General features: G+C 43.6%; 1 long non-coding RNA gene across 1 annotated transcript in view; it reads right to left on the bottom strand.

Moving 5' to 3' along the window:
* LOC142017704 (uncharacterized) overlaps positions 1–17,949 on the bottom strand; it is a 42,234-nt gene extending 24,285 nt beyond the window's left edge. The window contains exon 1 of the long non-coding RNA XR_012646576.1: positions 17,895–17,949. This is a non-coding gene — a long non-coding RNA (uncharacterized LOC142017704). The remainder of the gene's footprint in view (positions 1–17,894) is intronic.
* Positions 17,950–19,196: the final 1,247 nt, after the last annotated feature.

The following is a 19,196-nucleotide window of genomic DNA, read 5'->3' as shown; positions in this document are numbered from 1 at the left end:
CTGTGCAGGCCGAGTGTGTCTGGGAGGGGCCCTTTAAGGGAGCAGCTTGGGGCTTTGCTGGCCCCTTATTTCGATGGGTAGTGCTGTGTGTGTGGATGCTCCGCATTTCCTTCTGGGGTGGCTCCTTTCGACGTTCTCTGTTGCTACTTTGACGTTGCACTTCGATGGCACGAGCCCTGGACATGCACCAAAGTAGCCTATTTCAATGTTCTTACGTAGAAATAGGCTACTTGGACGTAGTGTGCTAGGGTAGACGTAGCCTTGATGGAACATATGGACTACGTCTACACTAGCCCCAAACTTTGAAATGGCCACGCAAATGGCCATTTCGAAGTTTACTAATGAAGCGCTGAAATGCATATTCAGAGCTTCATTAGCATGCGGGCGGCCGCGGCACTTCGAAATTGATGCGCCTCGCTGCCGCACGGCTCGTCCCGACGGGGCTCCTTTTTGAAAGAACCCTGCCTACTTCGAAGTCCTCTTATTCCCATCAGCTCATGGGAAAAAGGGGACTTCGAAGTAGGCGGGGTCCTTTCGAAAAGGAGCCCCATCGGGACGAGCTGTGTGACGGCAAGGCACGTCAATTTCGAAGTGCCGCGGCCGCCCGCATGCTAATGAAGCTCTGAATATGTATTTCAGCGCTTCATTAGTAAACTTCAAAATGGCCATTTGCATGGCCATTTCGAAGTTTGAGGCTAGTGTAGACACGGCCATGGTGAATTGTCAATTTTCCAAAACACATTAAGCATGGGGAGAGTTATACTAAACTATCTTCCTTCAGAAGAGTTCTGGGTTCAGGTTCTGAGTTGTATTGCACCTTCTTTTCTTGACATTAATTTTGGGGATCCAACCAGTAATGTTTTACTAGTTTGAACAAAGAGCAATTTTGAGTTTATTTGGTCAAAATAGATCTTTCAAGATGGAGCTATTGTTAGGAATGTCCCTACTTGAAGACTGGCAAATGTTCCATCAATGTAAGAGAGAAGCAGCTTTGTAAATCAGAACAACTGGCAATGAGCTGCTCACCCTCAGTGATCTCCAGCTCTTTGTTTGAGTCACTGAAACAGACTATTTCATGTGTGAAGATTTAAAAATCCTGGCAATCACACCATTAACAATGAAATAAAGTCAGTCCACATGAACTGCCCTTACTCTCAATGAGAGAACTATTCTGGCCAAAATAAAAAAAAAAAACCTAAAATTTATAACTACTTGCAATTTTATCAATGCTTTCATTTTGTATAATCCTTAAACTATTTCCATTTAATTTCATGTTAAAATGTATACTGCAGAGACCTTTTAATTTACTGCTGAAAAACTCTGGGTAGATTGTAGCAACTGCTTAACACTTAAAAGGTACCACATAGATGTTTGCAGAACAAAGACTGTGTCTACATGACAAAATAATGGCGAAGTATCAACTTTGAAGTAGAGTGGCTACACACAAAATGCGCCCTCCCTTATTTCGAAGTAGGTTTCCTCCTACTTCGAAGTTAACCATCTATACACAATTAGCCCCTATTTCGAAATAAGAGGCCAGGAAATGATGCAGGCATGGGCTCGCATGGTTGACAAGATGTTCCGGGCTCACAGCCAGCTGACTCCTTAAAGGGGCCCCTCCCAACACCCCCACCCTGCACATGCTCAAGGCTGCCAGGCTGTGGAGAGCAACAGAGCACTTGCTGGGGAGAACAGCCAAGCAACATGCCCGCTCCCAACCTCCCTGAGGATGAGGTCCTTTCCACCCTGGCCAGCCTGCTGGCCATGCTGGTCTCCCTGATCTTTGAGTGGCATGGTCAGGTCGCTCACATGGGACCCAGCCTGCAGGCCCTGGCTACGGCACTGCTGCCCCTCCCTTGTCCCCCCCACCAGCGATCCAGCTCCAGTGGGCTTTGCCACCACCAGTGGGTGGTGGGAGTGGCTGGTGCTGGAGGACTAGGATGACGAGCAGTGATTGAGGAACTTCAGAATGACCTGCCAGATATTTGAGGACCTCTGCCACTGGCTTGGCCCAGTCCTCCAGCAGTGGGACGCATTAATGTGGCCAGCGCTCCTGGTGCAGAAGAGGGTGGCCATCACCCTGTGGAGGCTGGCCACCCCCAACAGCCTCTGGTCCATCAGCCACTGATTTGGCATCTGCAAAGCTACTGTTGGAGTCGTGATGATTGAGGTAAGTCCATCCCCCACCATGGACCCACCCTGGGGCAAGGGCTACTGGGCAGGAGGTCCCTGGTGGGGAAGGGGAAGGGGGGACCTTCCAGTTGGGTGTTCATGAACATGTCTTCCTTCCCACCCGCCAGCAGGTTGTCTGACCCATCAACAGGGTGCTTATGCCATGAGTCATGATCCTGGGGGACCTGGACGCTGCCCTCGCTGGGTTCACGGACCAGGACTTCCCCAATTGTTTTGGAGCTCAGGACAGGACACAAGTGGTGAACAGCAGGGGCACCTACATTAACAGAACTGGATACTACCCGGTGGCACTCCAGGCCCTGGTGGATGCAAGGGGCCATTTCCTGGACATGCATTTGGGGTGGGCCAGGCAGGGCTGATGCTCATGTGTTCTGGAATTCGTGGCTGGGATGCCGGATGCAAAAGGGCACATATCATAGAATCATAGAATCATAGAAGAGTAGGACTGGAAGAGACCTTGAGAGGCCATCGAGTCCAGCCCCCTGCCTTCCTGGCAGGACCAAGCACTTTCTAGACCATCTCTGAAAGCCATCTATCTAACCTCTTCTTAAATATCTCCAGTGATGGAGATTCTACCACCTCCCTTGGCAATTCCTTCCAGTGTTTTGCCTTTTTCCTAATGTCCAACCTGAACCTCCCCTGCTGCAATTTAAGTCCATTGCCTCTTGTTCTATCCTCAGTGGCAAGGAAGAACAAGTTCCCTCCCTCTGCCTTATGACACCCTTTTAGATACCTGAAAACTGCTATCATGTCCCCCCTCAATCTTCTCTTTTCCAAACTAAACAAGCCCAATTCTTTCAGCCTTTCTTCATAGGTCATGTTCTCTAGACCTTTGATCATTCTCATTGCTCTCCTCTGGACCCTCTCCAATTTCTCCACATCCTTCCTGAACTGTGGTGCCCAGAACTGGACACAATACTCCAGCTGAGGCCTAACCAGTGCAGAGTAGAGCGGGAGAATGACTTCTCGTGTCTTGTTCACAACACACCTGTTAATGCATCCTAGAATCATGTTTGCTTTTTTTGCAACAGCATCACACTGTTGACTCATATTTAGCTTGTCGCCCACTATAACCCCTAGATCCCTTTCTGCTGTACTCATTCCTAGGCAGTCCCTTCCCATTCTGTATGTGTGACACTGATTGTTCCTTCCTTAGTGGAGCACTTTGCATTTGTCCTTACTAAACTTCATCCTGTTTACCTCAGCCCATTTCTCCAGTTTATCCAGATCCTTTTGAATTATGACCCTAACCTCCAAAGAAGTTGCAACCCCTCCCAGCTTGGTATCATCTGCAAACTTAATAAGTGTACTTTCTATGTCAATATCTAAATCGTTAATGAAGATATTGAACAGAACCGGTCCTAAAACAGACCCCTGCGGAACCCCACTAGTTATACTTTTCCAGCAGGATTGAAAACCAAGCTCCCACTTCGGGACATCATGATGTCCCCCTGCATCATGGCTGATGCCACGTACCCACTGCACCTGTGGCTCATGCGGCCCTATATAGGACACACAACACTGGCCCAGGACACATTTAACAGTTGCCTCAATCATGCCAGGGGCACAGTCGAGCAGGCATTTGGGAGGCTGAAAAGGAGGTTTTGCAGCCTCCTCATCAGGCTGGATGTCTGTCTCCCAAGCATCCCCTCGGTCATAGCCTGCTGCTGTGCCCTCCACAACCAGCAGCCCTTTATCAGGGCTGGGCCACAGATCCAGGGGCCGGTTATGAACAGCTGCCCACTGCCCCGTGCTGCAAGGCACAGAGGGATGGGGATCAGGGTCCTTCACCCAGGGCCTGCCCTAACCCTCACAGCCACACTCCACACCATGGCCCCCCCCATTCCCCATCCCTCATGTTCCCCCCACAACCACTCTCCCACCAAGCACCAGGGATACAGGGTTAGGTTGGGAATACTGAACTTTAGTGGTATTGAGGTAATAAACTTTTTTGCAAAACAAAACAGAACAATGTGTGAAACTATTTACAATGCATGGGGGGAACAGTCCACAGGAGCGAGGCAGTGGGCTAGGTGGGGGGACTGAACTGGGAGGGGAGGTCTAAGTGAGGGAAGGCTAAGCCACCCAGGGGTGTGAGGGAACCAGGAGCCACATTGGCCATGGCTGCTCCTACCACCCCAGGCTGGGGGCCCCCTGCAGGACTGTGATGGGGTCAGGAACACAGGGAGGTAGGGCTGGGGTGGGGGTGCTGTGGGCTGGGCCTCTGCAGGGTGTGTGTGTGGGGGGGCCACTGGGGCTGGGCCAGGTGCACCCACCTCTGCCAGCAGCCACTGAGCCAGCTCTAGGTGGCAAGTATCTGAGGGGTAGCCGTGTTAGTCTGGATCTGTAACAGCAACGAAGGGTCCTGTGGCACCGTATAGACTAACAGAAAAGATTTCCAAGACCAGCATCTGATGAAGTGAGTCTGTGCTCACGAAAGCTCACGCTCAAAACTTTTCTGTTAGTCTACAAGGTGCCACAGGACCCTTCGTTGCTGTTACAGCTCTAGGTGGGTGGACAGTGACAGGTCTGCAGAGGGGCAGGGGGTTAGGGCTGCTGGGGTTGGGCTGGTGATGGGGTGGGCAGTTGGGTTCAGGGGTGGCCATGGCCTGGGCCACAGTGTTCTGGCTGCCATCCAGCTGCACCCACACATCCTGCTCAATCACCAGCCAGTCCTAAAGGACCCCGGTCATCTCCAGCACGACCACCTAGTTGGTGGTCACCTTGTCATCCCTCCAGCACTGTCTCAGGAATGGAGTCGTGACTTTGATATTAGCCTCCCTTACTTTGAAGTAAGGGAGCGTGTAGACATTCTGCATGCTACTTTGAAGTAGTTTGTAGTGTAGATGCAGCCAAAGTGTTGGAGAATATAACATTCTATTTGGAATGGTTGAAAATTTTCCATCAAAATAACTATTTTTGCTGGAAAAAAGGCTTTTCAAAGAAGTTAATATAGACCTTTTACTGAACAACTGAAAAGATGTCACTTTTTTCAATGGAAAGTTTTGAGGTTTCCGTGCAAAAAAATTATATTTTGCATGAAGTTTTTTTGTTTTCGGCTTTCTGACTTTTTTCTTGGAAAAGTCTCCCAATTTAATTATGGAAATACTTCATCCTTCATTTGCTTTTTGCTTCTACTAAACATTGCTCCCCAGCATATCACTGGCTCCTTGGAGACATATTTCCTGAGAAAATATTGTAAACAGTTGTAAAATTAAGGTAAATTTGTGGCATAATGTACAAAATGGTTTGCAAGTGATCAAATATAAAGAAACAGTATTAAATATAAAAAATGGTAGTGCATCAAAAAAGCTTTTCTACCCCTCAAGTCTTTAGAAGAATGGGGGAGGGTTGGGGAGGGAGAATCACAAACCATAAACACAAATTGCTTTTAGAAAAAGCAGGAGGAGGGGGGAGGAAAGGTCCAATCAAAACAATCCCCTAGCGGTAGTCTTTTCATTTTGGAAGTTATCATCAGTGCCTCTCTGAACTTACATGTGTTTTGCAATCTGTTTGCATGTTTTTGTACTTGGAATATACTTCTAAGGCACAGAAGATTGTTTTTCTTTTTTAATTCTTTGTCACATACAGGCTGTAACTGTGCAATTGCTAGTAACAGTGAACTTTAAAATGTTCATTGGTCTGGATGCAATGAACATTTACCATTGCTGTGTTTCATCTTTTGACGACACATAATGGACTCGTAATCCTCTGTCAAGTTTCTGAAAGGCAGTTCTCCCTACTGTCTCTTCTCTATCAAGACCTTTGGTCATCCAGATGGTACTTCTTTTTGTGGCTAGATAGACTGCTTCTCTGCCACCTATCTACACTAGCAGCAGCATCTCTTTCAAGTTGGGTCAGTGCCCTCTACTTTGAAGCACCGTCTTTTCTTGGCGTGGAGATGAGATCATTTTCTCTTCCCACAATTCTCTGAGAAGGTAGTTCTTTGATCTTAGTATCAGAGCCCTGCTGGATCCAAGGTGCCTTGATTTTAATTTTTCCAGATATCAAGATTTGTTCAATGTGCTCTGAAATTTTCACATCCCCAGTCGCACTTAATATCTGCAATATAATCAGGAAGCTACCAAATTTTGAGCATGAAAAATTTAAAATAGGTGTACCAGGAAAGGAACTCAAGCTCACTAGAATTACATGGCAAACAGTATCAAAGGTGTATACACTTAAGATGGGGGGGTCAACAGATTTGTCAGGCCCTGGGCAAGTTGGATGGGGACAGCTCTGAGTTCCCTGAAGGGGCAGGGTCTCAGGTGGAAGGGCAGCCCTCAGATCCTTTGGACCATGCTGCATGGTTCTCCAATGGTGATTTAAAAGACCAGAAAGCCCCAGGCCCTTTTGAATGACCAGGCCCTGGGCCAGTTGCCTCAACCTTTGGCTGGGCCTGACTTAAGTAATGGACTTCTGAACATTCTATAATTTGCTCATTGATACCTCGAATTGTTACGCTGGCATCCATGGAGATACTGCTGACTCTGACTGCCTCTTTTAAGGTAAGGAGCAGGTGTAGTCTCTAGGAGGCAGATTTTTAAAGGTGTGGGTGCGTTTATAAACAGATAAGCACTTACTGAGATATGTAGAAGTGCCTAGGTGCCCCATTTGCCTTGAAATATCAAAATCTGGCCCTAAACCCTTTAGCTGACTAACTGACTAGTGTTTCAGCATATCCCCTTATGCCACTCACTTGGACTTACATTAAAAGAGAGAAAAAAAAGTCCATAACTACCTATTTAACTATGCCCTCTAATGGTTTTGCAATAGAATGATGTTGTACTTTCCTGGGGAACATGGACAGTAATCGTTGTTAAATCATTGATTTCTTGCTTTAGGATTATGCTTTAAAACACTCTATTAATATTAGATTTCTATTAACATATGTCATAATATGGTACTATGGTGATTTTTGTGTGTGATTCCAGAATCACCTCACATTTCACCCAATGTTAGGTTCGCTTTTCACCCTCACTTCGCTGTCAGTGAGCCATATCAAATTTATATGAGTGGAAATGTGGGCAGCATTTATCTCGACATATAGTCCCTAGATAAGTAACAGTAAAAGTGTGAAACTTAGGCCATGTCTACTTAAGCACTTAAGTCAGCAAAACTTTGGTTGATCAGGGGTGTTAAAAGCACCCCCTGAAGGACCTAAGTTTTGTTAGCATAAGCCCCCATGTGCATAGCACTATGTCCGCAGGAGGTATTCTCCCATGGACATAATTACTGCCTCTTAGCCAGCTGGTTTTATGATGTTGATGGGGGAGCTCTCTCCCATTGGCATATTGTGGCTACAACAATTCTTTTTCAGTAGGGCAGCTGTATTGGTACAGCTGTGCCTCTTTAAGCTTTTCAGGATAGACATGGCTTGGTGGCTTTGGAGGAATTTTACAGACAAAAAAACCAAACAAATCTAACACACAAACATGCCCTCACCCCCAATTTTCTTCCACAGAATCTTAGATTAGAGGTGTCCTGCAGAGAGAGGAGAGTACAATAGTGGCCATATAGAGCTGAATAAAGTCTAAGGCTTAGGCATGGATGTGGCAGATTTAAATAACTCATGTTGTATCATTCTAGAACCCTGTTCTACTTTCCCATTAACTGACTGTGTCCTTGTTAACACTGGCTTTACACCATGGTAATTCTAGGCCCCGAAAGTCAGCTGCATTCAGAGTCTGCCTCTGTCTTATGCCTGTCTCATAGCCACACACTATGCTTCTGTCATGCCAATGGGACCTTTTTCTGAGCATCATAAATGTCATTGCTGTTGGCTTTGCCAGGCTTTTTTATTTATTTATTTTTTTAAGAATATGGCTAGTAATGATCTTTTAAATTTTTCCAATCATATATTAGTATGTTTGAATTTAATATATATAAAATTACAATTTATTTTTATAAGATCTGTAATATTTTATATGTTACAAATTAAGCTGATCACAGCTTAATGTACTTTTACCATGTTAATTAAAATAAGAATTATGTAATGGTAATTCTTTTAAACTAAAAGCTTAGCTGTTGTCTTGGGATGCTATACATTTTGAACAGGACTAGGAAACATAGGAGAGCAAAAAACATGATTTATCTGTCTCTTTATATTGGTGTAAATCAGGTATAGGTCTGCTGAAGTCTAGGAGACAATACAGGAGGAATTAGGTGCAGAGTTAAGGTGAAAGAGACGCCTCTCAGAAGAACAATGTAATGCTAACATTGAAGAAATCAGCAGAGGATGCACAGTGTTAGCATATTCCCTAAGAAATTGACAATTTTAGATTGGCCAGCTTGTGCAAATTGGTGGAGCATCTCTGATGTACAAATACACTAATGGTGACCTAGAGGTCACCTGGAGGCTAGACTTGTATCTATACTTAAAAAACATGTCTATTGGAGATCCCTGCACGATGCCACAGTTCAATGGGCGACCAAGTCTTTGTTGTGTGGATGCTGAAGGCCTCTAGCACTCTGTTTTCCCTGGACCACCACCTCAGTTGAATCCTCTGCCGTCTCCTGTTTCACTCACATAGGCCAGAAATCTGCAAATTACAGATCCTCATCCCTGTGTGGAGACCCACTCATGTCACTCTTTAGAGTAATCCCCCAAAATTACTATCAGCAGGTTTTCCTTAGGCAAATTCTACTAGGCCAATTCTGTCAGGTCCAAATAATTTTCTGCCTGTTCACTGAAAGAGAGAGAGGGAGAGATTCGAATTTTTCATTGTTTATCAAGTGCTTTGTGCAGATTTCTTTTGCCAGTATAATTGAATACAATTATATACAGTGGATATTATACCTATTGTAATGCAAGTTGTGGTGATGAGCTGCATCTAAGTAGTATTCTCCTCTGTGAATAGAATGCCAGGGTCTGGTTGAGAGTGCATTTCTCTTTTATATCACACTCTGTCCATTAGATTTTGATCTTTGGCTCCAAGTTAATTTAATCTAAATTACTTTCCTTAAAAGAGCACTTCCTTTTAACTTTCTGTACTGCAAGTTCTGATTATAAAGCAGCACTGCTTGATTTTAAATATGTAATGAAGCATCTTAGAAGATTTTATTACATCACAGTGAAAACTATATCTGAACAGACGTAATGTACAGTATGCCATAGATACATTGTCTGACAGATATTTATCCTCTGCTATGTTGTATATTATAGCATGCTTTATAAATTGAAGTTTTAAAAATAACTTAAAAAATGATATTCTGCCAATGAAAACATGGCACCATGGCTTAAAACTTTTTATTATTCAGTTATTTCAACTTTTTGCTTTTGTTAATAATGAGAAAAACAATATTGATTTTGGATGTAATCATAAAAAATGATGATTAAGAATTACAGAAATCTTTTGTCCCTGCAAGGTCCTAATAACTCTCACGAAATTTTGAACCTGTGTATTTTACTACCTCACAAATCTTTAATATAGGTCACCAATAAATTGTGGGGTTGGCACAATGCCCAGCATAGCACCAAGATCAAGACTCTGTTTTCTAGTAAATTAGAATCCAAGTCCTTATATCAGAGGTACACAAATTTATGGAGGCATTAGGTATGATAAAATCTTTTAGTTGCACTTAGCTTTTCTCCATGGCCAGCTTGAAATTAGGTCATGTAAAGGAAGTTATTTGTGGCATTAGAACTGCACTAAATAGACCTGTGAGGTATAGTCTACAGCAATGAATGTATGGTAGCTTGCATCTGAAACAAAGTCTAAAATATCCCTGTACTACTGAAACAGAGGAGTTCAGCACATGTATACAACTGCCTGTGGGTCTATCTGACATATTCCTTGTGAATCAACACTAAATCCATATTGAGGGAATGGGAAAACTGTTCTTAATAATGAAATTAAGTATTTGGTATGAGATAGTTAAAATAACCCCTTTTTAATTGTTGAAAACAAGAAAATAATTATTTATAATATACAGGTAATTACTAAACATTTCCTAATGTTTGTTCTTGCAGTTACTTGCAAATTAGTTGTGTTTACTTAGAATTTATTCAGATCAGCAAGTATTTCTTGAAAATTATTTAATTACTTAACAAAAGTAATATAAATATGTAAGCATAAAGAATTATTTAGGTCCAGCTTGTCTTTTCTACCAATGTGCATGGATGAATTTCAAAGCAGCCTAATTACCCCTTGAAGCTACACAAGAAGGAAGATTGAGGCTTCCACAAAAATATTCTTTTTCCCTGAAACTTTGTAGAAGTAACTTCCTTAGTGGAGTCAGACTCTTCTCTGCAGTACAGTAGACCCTTGATTTAATGAACCCCAATTTAACAGACTTCGAAAATAATGGATGCTGTCCAGCAGCCTTCCTCCACCCCAAATAAATGCTGGCAACTCACCAGAGCCAATGCTGCTGTTGGGGCCACTGCCACAGCTGGGGCTGCTGGGGATGGAAGAGCTGCCAGAGTGGCTTGGGCCGCCAGTCCTGCAGATTCAGGACTTTTGACATTAATGGATACCCCTTACGCCCTATTAATCCATTAAATTGAGGGTTTACTGTATGATCCCCAGCTGACCCTATAGATATCTACATATGTGTAGTAACCACAGTATTAACACTAGCTTATGTGACGGTCCTTTACTGCAACAGGGAAATGAGGGAATCAGCTAATGACAATCCAATTGCCGGTGGAAATCCCTGAGAGCTCAGGCCTTCTATGCTGCCCTCCCAAACTTCTGCCCAGTGCTGCATCATAGCTATCTATGGTTATCCTTCACCTTAGGTCTCCAGGATCTACAAGACTCCCATGCCCATTCAATGATTGCCTTAAGACTTCCCAACCTGAGGGGACAATTTTCTCATGGAGTTTCCTTTCTCCTCTACCCATGGAAAAGGAATATTATAGCCATCAAGTGTCATATTTTGGGGGGAAGTTTGTATACCCAGTTATTTTAAATTATAATTATCAGACATGGAACAAATTTTGCCTAATGAATATGCAAAACAGAAAAGTCATAAGCCATAAGAGACAAAGGGGGAAGTTTTCCACCCTAATTTTGCCTTGCATCCAAATTCATTGACAGTCCATGACGACATGGAGACCCTAGAATCCTGGCTTTAGCATCCTGGAGAAGCATTCCAATGGAGCAGCACATTTTATAGCCCATGTTTTTCAGTGATGTAAATCTCCATGTTCGAAATGTGCACACAAAACAGATTATTCCTATTCCTGACAGAATAATCTGCAGAAAGGCAATCATGGGTTGGTTGCAGATGTGTATTCTGACTGTGCAGTGTCTTAGGCAGGCACTCAGTAATGCTACTTTGTCAGAGTTGACATAGGTACCAATTTTTGCCAGTGTATGGCCCAATAAATTCAGTTGTTAATGTGATGAGCCAAAGTCACATCTGATTAAGTGCATATAAGTGAAGACAATGAAATTAGATCTAATGCCACATCTAGCTTTAGCAGGATGTAATTGCTTCAGATATTATCAGAGAGTACTGCTTTCATGTGTATGCATAAAAATATGTAAATATACATGTCTACTTTTTGGGTGGCTGAGCTCTAAGAGGAGGCCTTCATTAAGTGCTTCAGTCATTTCACATACAAATATTTTCTATAGTTTCCCACCTCAGACAGAATAATATATTCTGTAGCCAATGTCAACAGATGAACTCACCAATAGGTGGCAAAATGGGAACTGAAATGTTAAAAAAAATATGAAATCTCACTGAGAAAGGAATTCTAGAATTTTTTCTTCGCACATAGATTAAGACTGTTTTAATAACAATTTATTGCTTTTTAATGACCACACTGAAATCTGTATTGTGCTGTTATTCTAGAATTTTACAAACCTCATAACCAGAATATAAGAGGTTATATAATTAATTTGAGGTCTCTATTGGCTATTATATGCATGACATTGTAGTATATATAGTAAACTATATTTCAAAATTAAGCATTTTTGTTGTATGACTGATTTTTGTCTGTCTGACTCGTTTATTTGATTATGTCATATACTGTAAATTATAAAGAGTTGCATCTTTTGCTAAAACAAATGCATGAAATCTAGTAATTTGGGCCAGATCCTGAAAATACATGTTGTCAAATAATATCTAGCATTTACATACAACACGTTTTATTTGCAAATCTCAAAGGTGAAAAGTAGATGTAAAATATGGATTGTGATAAATATTACAACCATATGCAGCATCTCAGGGACTATTCTGTATTTCTGAATAGTTTATACGCCACAGTGGGCCAGAAATTGCATGCAAGTCTCTGGGGGAGAGTCTGCAACAGCTCAGGCAGGAACCAAGAGCAGTAGGGGATGATTATGCAAATTCACTAAAGTTTTAAATATCACCAGAGCAGACTGTTCACTAGATGTACTTGCATATTTTGGTTCAAACAGGATGTTCTACAAAGCCACAAAGAAGGGCTTAAAATAGCAGCCTTTAAACCGACTTGGAGACCATTTTCTGATCCAGCAAATAGATAGGCCTTTCCCCAGCTTGCACAGGTCAGTAGGCTGTCAATCTCCTCTGCCCAGGAGTCTAAACAATGTTGCTCTTCTCAGCTCCATTTGAGGTTGGTAGGAGAATCCAGGATGCCCATTCCACTGGGTTCTAACTTATACCCCACATGCTACACCACCATGATCGGGGTTTACCAACTCTGATAGTGCTCTGTGCTCCTTCCTATTTTCCCCCAGACCTCTGGAGGCTCTTCAGCGAGTAAGTCTCTTTGTGGAGTGGCTCTTTAACAGTTTGCTGATAGGCATTCATTCTTTCAGCCTGCTCAGTCCTCTGGTAGCCACCCCACCCCCCTGCTTCCCAGCCCTTTTATCTTTCCAGCTACTGTGAGGCTACCAATTAACAGTGGACAGCTGTTCCTGCATTAACTCTTTGGTGACTGAGATGGCATGTGTTACTGTAGCCAGTTAGGCTTCCTGGAGGGGTTCCTTCACCTCTGGTTCAGTAGGTGGCCACTCTGCCCCACTGCTGCAAGGTTCCAAAACAACCCCCCAACTCAATAATTTCAGCCCCAGCCTTACTTCATGTGGGCGGGAGGCAACAGTTCAGACGCCCGGCCTTGTATCAGGTGAGTGATGGGGAAATAGCCCCAGGTCAGGGCAGAGAGTGAATAAACCCAGTCCAGAGGGCACAGGTCCTGGTTCAGGGCTGGGCGCTAAACAAACCAAGTTCAATGAGCCCAGGCCCTTGCTCAGGGTGGGGTAGCAAACACAAATAGTAGTTTGAGAGCCCACCAACAGCTTGTGTCCTGGGTCAGAAGAGGTGCAAGTATTTTGCCTGTATTGGCAGAGATGGGGAAACTGCCACCCAGTAGGAAGAGTGGTGGCAGGGGGACATGGGCCCACAGCAGGACATGGGCCCACAGAGCCTGCTGCAAGTGTTAGTGGGGATCCAGACTGCAACACACTGACCTGAGGCCCTTTAATGTTCCTCACTATCCCCTGGACCACTTCTGTTCTCCCCCTCAGCACATACCTGGGTGTCTGGTTTGACTCTTGGGGGTTCCCGGGGTTCCCAGATCAGCTGGGTTCCAGGTTGTCCGATCCTCTCCTCTGCTGATTGTAGGTCCTGCTGCCTCAACTCAGCTCAGGGTGCAGGCTGAGGCTGGTGCTCAGGTCAGTCCTATAGGTCAGGCCAGTTTCTAGAGGGTTCAAAGGGTGCCAGGACTGGCAGGGGTCCAGAAGGTCCAATCCAGTCCCCAGTGGCTGGCAGGTCCTGCGGTCTTGACTGGACTTGGGATGTAAGCCAGAGTCAGGGTTCTAGCCAGTTCTCAGTGTCAGGCTGCTCTCTAGAGGGTATAAGGGGTGCTAGGACCAGCAGGGTCCAGGTAGTCCAAACCAGTCTGCAGCCACTTGCAGATCTCAGGGCTCCAGCTGGACTTGGGGTGCAGGCCAGGGTCGAGGTCGCTCCTTGGGGTGAGCTTGGTCCTTGGCGGCTTCTGGGTAATCCGGAATCAGCTGGGGTTCAGGGGGTCCAGGCCAGTCTGCAGATGCCTGCAGGCCCTGTGGTTCCAGTAGGTCCTCAGCCTCCCAGGCAGGAAGCAGTGAGCAGACCACTTGTTCTTCTGGAGGCTGGGCGAGACTGAGCCTTCAGGCTAGGTTTTTATAGTCCTGGCCCTGCCTACTGACTTCCAGTCAGGAGACGGGGAGGGGTCAGGCTCAGCCCAAAATGGCTTCCGGAGGGGTTCCTCTGCCTTTGGTTCAGTGGGCGGCCACTCTGACCCACTACAGTTACGTATACCCCATGATGAAGAGCTAAAAAGATCGTAGCTTATTAGCACTCCAGGAGACCGATGGATGCACCAAGCTCTGTACCAGCCTTTTTTACACAGAATTGTCCTCTCTCTTCTAACATAAAGGATGAAATAAACTCAGAAGAATACAGGTTGAACCTCTCTAGTCTGGTACCCTGAAGGGAGGCTGCAAAGGGGCTGGAGAGAGGCTGTTCACAGTGGTCACGGGTGGCAGAACACGGAACAATAGTCTCAAGTTGCGGTTGGGAAGGTCCAGGTTGAACATTAAGAAAAACTTTTTCACTAGGAGGGTGGTGAAGCGTTGGAATGGTCTACCCAGGGAAGTAGTGGAGTCTCTGGAGGTGTTTAAGTCTCGCCTAGACAAAGCCCTGGCTGGGCTGATCTGATGGGTTTGGTCCTGCTTAGAGCAGGGGGCTGGACTTGATGGCTTTTTTAGGTGCCTTCCAGTATTTGCCAGATCACAGGAGGTCAATACTGTTTAGTAACATTACCAACACTTTCGCAGCTTACTGGGCTCTGAGAAGACATTTAGGAAAATTGCAGCCATCTAACAGCACAGAACACTGAGAGCCAGAACTGGTAGCTGTAAACAAACTTTATGGGACGAAGGGAAAGTTGGTCACACTCATAAAAACTAAGAGAAAAGTTAGTTTTCATCAGCATCTGATGAAGTGAGTCTGTACTCACGAAAGCTCATGCTCAAAACATTTCTGTTAGTCTATAAGGTGCCACAGGACACTTTGTTGCTGTTACAGATCCAGACTAACACGGCTACCCCTCCGATACTCATAAAAAGTGGTCATCTAGCTAATTAAACTTATGCCACATTACAGATATTGTCAAATGAAGGAGTGCCAGACTAGAGAGGTTCAACCTGTATTAGGCAGCAGAAAGTTTGAATAGACTGTAATGTGAGTGGAATGGATCACTCACTCTCCTGCCCTAGTCTTTATCATAGTTGGCCGTTAATTGTTAAAGATAGCGCCACTGACAAAAGGTAATGGAGAATGTTACAAACAGGTGTGCATTATATCCCAACTCACTGGAACCCCAGATTACCTAGAAATAAAACCACACAATATTTTAACATAGTGCATCCTCAAAGCATAGCAATATGTCTTTAAAAGCAAATGAAATTTCTTACATGCAAAGAAAGTCTCCGAAGAGAATCCCATCTACCTTCTCATGAATACCAGTACACAGTATGTCTGCACAGCTCAACTGACTTAATGCTTGATTGTTAATGACTATTTGCAGATGACATCCAGCTGGGCAGTCACAAGCACTTTGGAAGTCAGGTTTAAATTTCAGAATGACTATGACAAACTGGACCATTGGCCTCAAATACACAAGATGAAATTCGATACAGATAACAGCAAAGTGTTTCATTTAGGATGACAATAATCATCTGCATAAATACACAGTACTGCTGAAAAGGATCTGAAAGTGCTAGTGCAGGTGTAGTCAAGCAGTTAGGGACGAAAAGCCACTGACAGAGCGCAAAGAGCCACATATTATATATTTATTTTATCTAGCTATCCAGAAAAAATATATAATAAGTGGCTCAATGCCCTTCCCCAGAGCCAAACACCGCCAGGGCCCCCCACTTTGACTTGATGATGGTGGCTGACTGGAGCTGCCTCTGCTGCCGCCACTGCCACCATGCGCTTCTCCCATCAAGTGTTGGGGTGCATATGCAGAGCAACTGACAACACTCGGGGTGCGCAGCTCTGAGCAGGCGCCACGTTTAATGGCTCAAAGAGCTGCATGCAGCTCGAGAACCCCAGGTGGCCACACTTGTTCTAATGGATCACAAAAGGAATGTGAGTCAAGGCAGCTGCAATAAAAGGCAATATGATTTGGGTGTGTATTCACAGGAGTGTTCTGGGTAAAACAAGCGGAAATTGTCCCATTCTCTTTGCCCTTGAAGAGGCCCCAGGTGAAGTACTGTGACTATGTCTGGGCAACACAATTTAGGAAGGATATAGGAAAACAGGAAGAAATCCAGAGGAGAGTAACAAAAGTAATAGAAGATTTAGAATACCTGGTCCATGAGGAATAGTTGAAAACAAATGGTCATATTTAGTTTTGGTAACCTTCTTCCAATATGTTATAAAGCAGACTGTGATTAAATATTCCCCGTGTCCACTGAAGGTAGGACAAGAAGTAATGGGCTTAATCTGTAGCAAGGAAGTTTAGGTTGGATATTAGCAGTGATTTTTTGAAGAAAAAAAAAAGAGGTGCTGGTACTGAGTCAGCTCCATGCCCTTCACCCTCCCTCAACCAATTCCATGGCAGGGGCTGCCTACGTGCTGGTATTCAGTACTGGCAAGTACCAGCACAAAAAAAGCACTGGATATTGGGAAACCTTTTCTGACTATAAAGGCAGTTGAGCTCTGGAATAACTTCCAAGGGAGGTCATCTTCAGAAGCTTTGAGTAATAAGATGGACAAACAGCTGTCAGGAACAGTCAAGGTTTAATTGGCTCTGCCACAGTGCAGGAGGCTGGACTGATAATTTTGTTGAGGTCTCATCTATGTCTATATTTCTGTGCTAATATAGGTAAACAAGATTCTTATAGGAAATGACTATGGGGCTAGTGCTACACCCACCCCTAGTGCAGTACAGAAAAAAATAGGGATAAGAGGCTGCTGACAGAGGGCTCTTTTGCAGGCAGACCCACATCTTCACTGCTTGTTTTCTGCTGTGACTATGCAAATGAGTCACTCAAATATGCAAATAAGCAGCAATTTTGCATTTTCAAGACTGCTTATTTGCATCAAGCTGCCAGAAATAGGGATGAGTGTAGCACTAGCCTATTAAAATAAAAGATATCATGATGAGTGGAGTTAGAGTAGAAGAAACTGACAAGTCAATATGTATTGTGAGAATAAAAAATTCCCAGTCACTGGCTACTAAAAGCACTTAGAAAATTTAGAAAGTTGGTCATGTAAAATGACATCAGATCATATAGTGTGAGACTGGAATGCGTGATCCTGCCTCATTTAGTTTTTCTGGAGAGCATGATTTAAGACATACTGCAGATCATAGCAGCCGATAATCTTATGACTGCTTAAAGTGCATGCCGAATACCGAGTAGAAAACCAGCAGTGGGCAGTGATTCTAGACAGAGTGCTCAGAATTATTATAACAAAAAAACAGTCAAGTAGCACTCCAAAGGCTAACAAAACAATTTATTAGGTGATGAGCTTTTGTGGGACAGACCTACTTCTTCAGATCATAACCGTACCAGAAGACATAGTTGTGTCTCAATAATTGCTGGAACAATTTATTCTGACTTATATTTAATTATGTCATGGATTGGTTTTTTTGAAATATACCCTGAATGTAAGAATTTGGAGAATGAGTCCACCTGTGCCAAACAATAGACTGAAAGATATTTTGCAGAAACACAGAATAAATAAGTTTATTGATAATATGGTCTTACCTGAGAAAGAAGAAATGTGATGAGGGAAATCAACATGTTTTCAGGAAGATTTTCGTGTCAGATTAGTCTGGAATTGATTAAGGTAATAAAATTTTCAATGATAAGTCTGAAAAACAGTTTTGAACAATGCAACCTAAAACTGCGAAGGGGTATCATTAATATCTGCTAAATATTTATTAATCTGTTCAGCACTGTTGGTGTATATGAAATAGTGATAAACCAGGGAGAATTTGGAAAAGTCCATGGAATAGTTTTATGAATCCATAGAATTGCTATACAATATTCCAAAATATAATGCCCTGATTCTCCCTTTTTCCAAAATATAATGACTTGGTGTTCCCTTTTTGACAATTGTGAAGATGGTATGTGATATACCAGGTCAATGTCTTTAGAAAGCAACTCTTAAGGATTCTTGAAACACAAACAAACAAAAACAAAGATTTATGCGGAAGAGAGGAGAAATTCCCTTCCAGTCTGTCTGGCATGATGTAGTGAGAGAAAGAAGAAAACTACAGTTGTGGATTTCACTCATTGCCAGCACTTAACCTTTACAGTCCAGACCCTAGCCTTGTCCAGCAAGGATCTGTACAATCCTTGGTTAGGTAAGAGTAGAGTTCATGCACTTTTTCCTTAGTTTTACCAGTTTCTTTTTTCTCCTATACAAACGATGTCTGGTTTAAATGCAACTGTCATAGGGATCTGACTGGTGAATTTGACTTAATGGGCTCAAGTTTCATCACAGTTTCAGAAGCATTGCTTGCAACAGTCACGCAGCTACGCTCTTCAGTTCTCTACCAGTTATCCTAAAAGGAACCAGGAAACCCATTGCTTTCTCTGATGCTAATTCCCACTACACAGATGATATATAGGCCAGGTATGTACTTGTGCTCTTGAAAGAGTGGAAGGAGTGGGACAGCCACTGAAGGGTGTTCCGCTTCAGGGGGTGTGAATACTTTTGCAGCTGTGGTGCTCAAGCCCATGGAACTGCAGGGGGATCCCTGCTTGACACTTAATTTTACCTAGCATTGGGTGCAGGAGGACAATTTGCCCCTTATTAGACAAACTGGAAAACGAAATATATTACAAAACATTGCTGTCAAATTCATTTGTTTTATCCTAAAGAAAGCTAATATGGATTTTGTTAACTGTGCCTCTAATCAGTCTTGGTATACAGGTTGAACCTCTCTTGTCCAACACCCTTGGGACCTGACTGGTGCTGGATGAGAGAATTTGCCAGGTGATGGGAGGTCAATATTTTCTAGCATATTACCAAGACTTCCACTGCTTACTGGGTTCTGAGAA

The sequence above is a fragment of the Carettochelys insculpta genome, chromosome 9 (assembly GCF_033958435.1).
Source record: "Carettochelys insculpta isolate YL-2023 chromosome 9, ASM3395843v1, whole genome shotgun sequence".
Lineage (NCBI taxonomy): Eukaryota > Metazoa > Chordata > Testudines > Carettochelyidae > Carettochelys > Carettochelys insculpta.
This window is presented reverse-complemented; position numbering and strand designations above follow the sequence as displayed.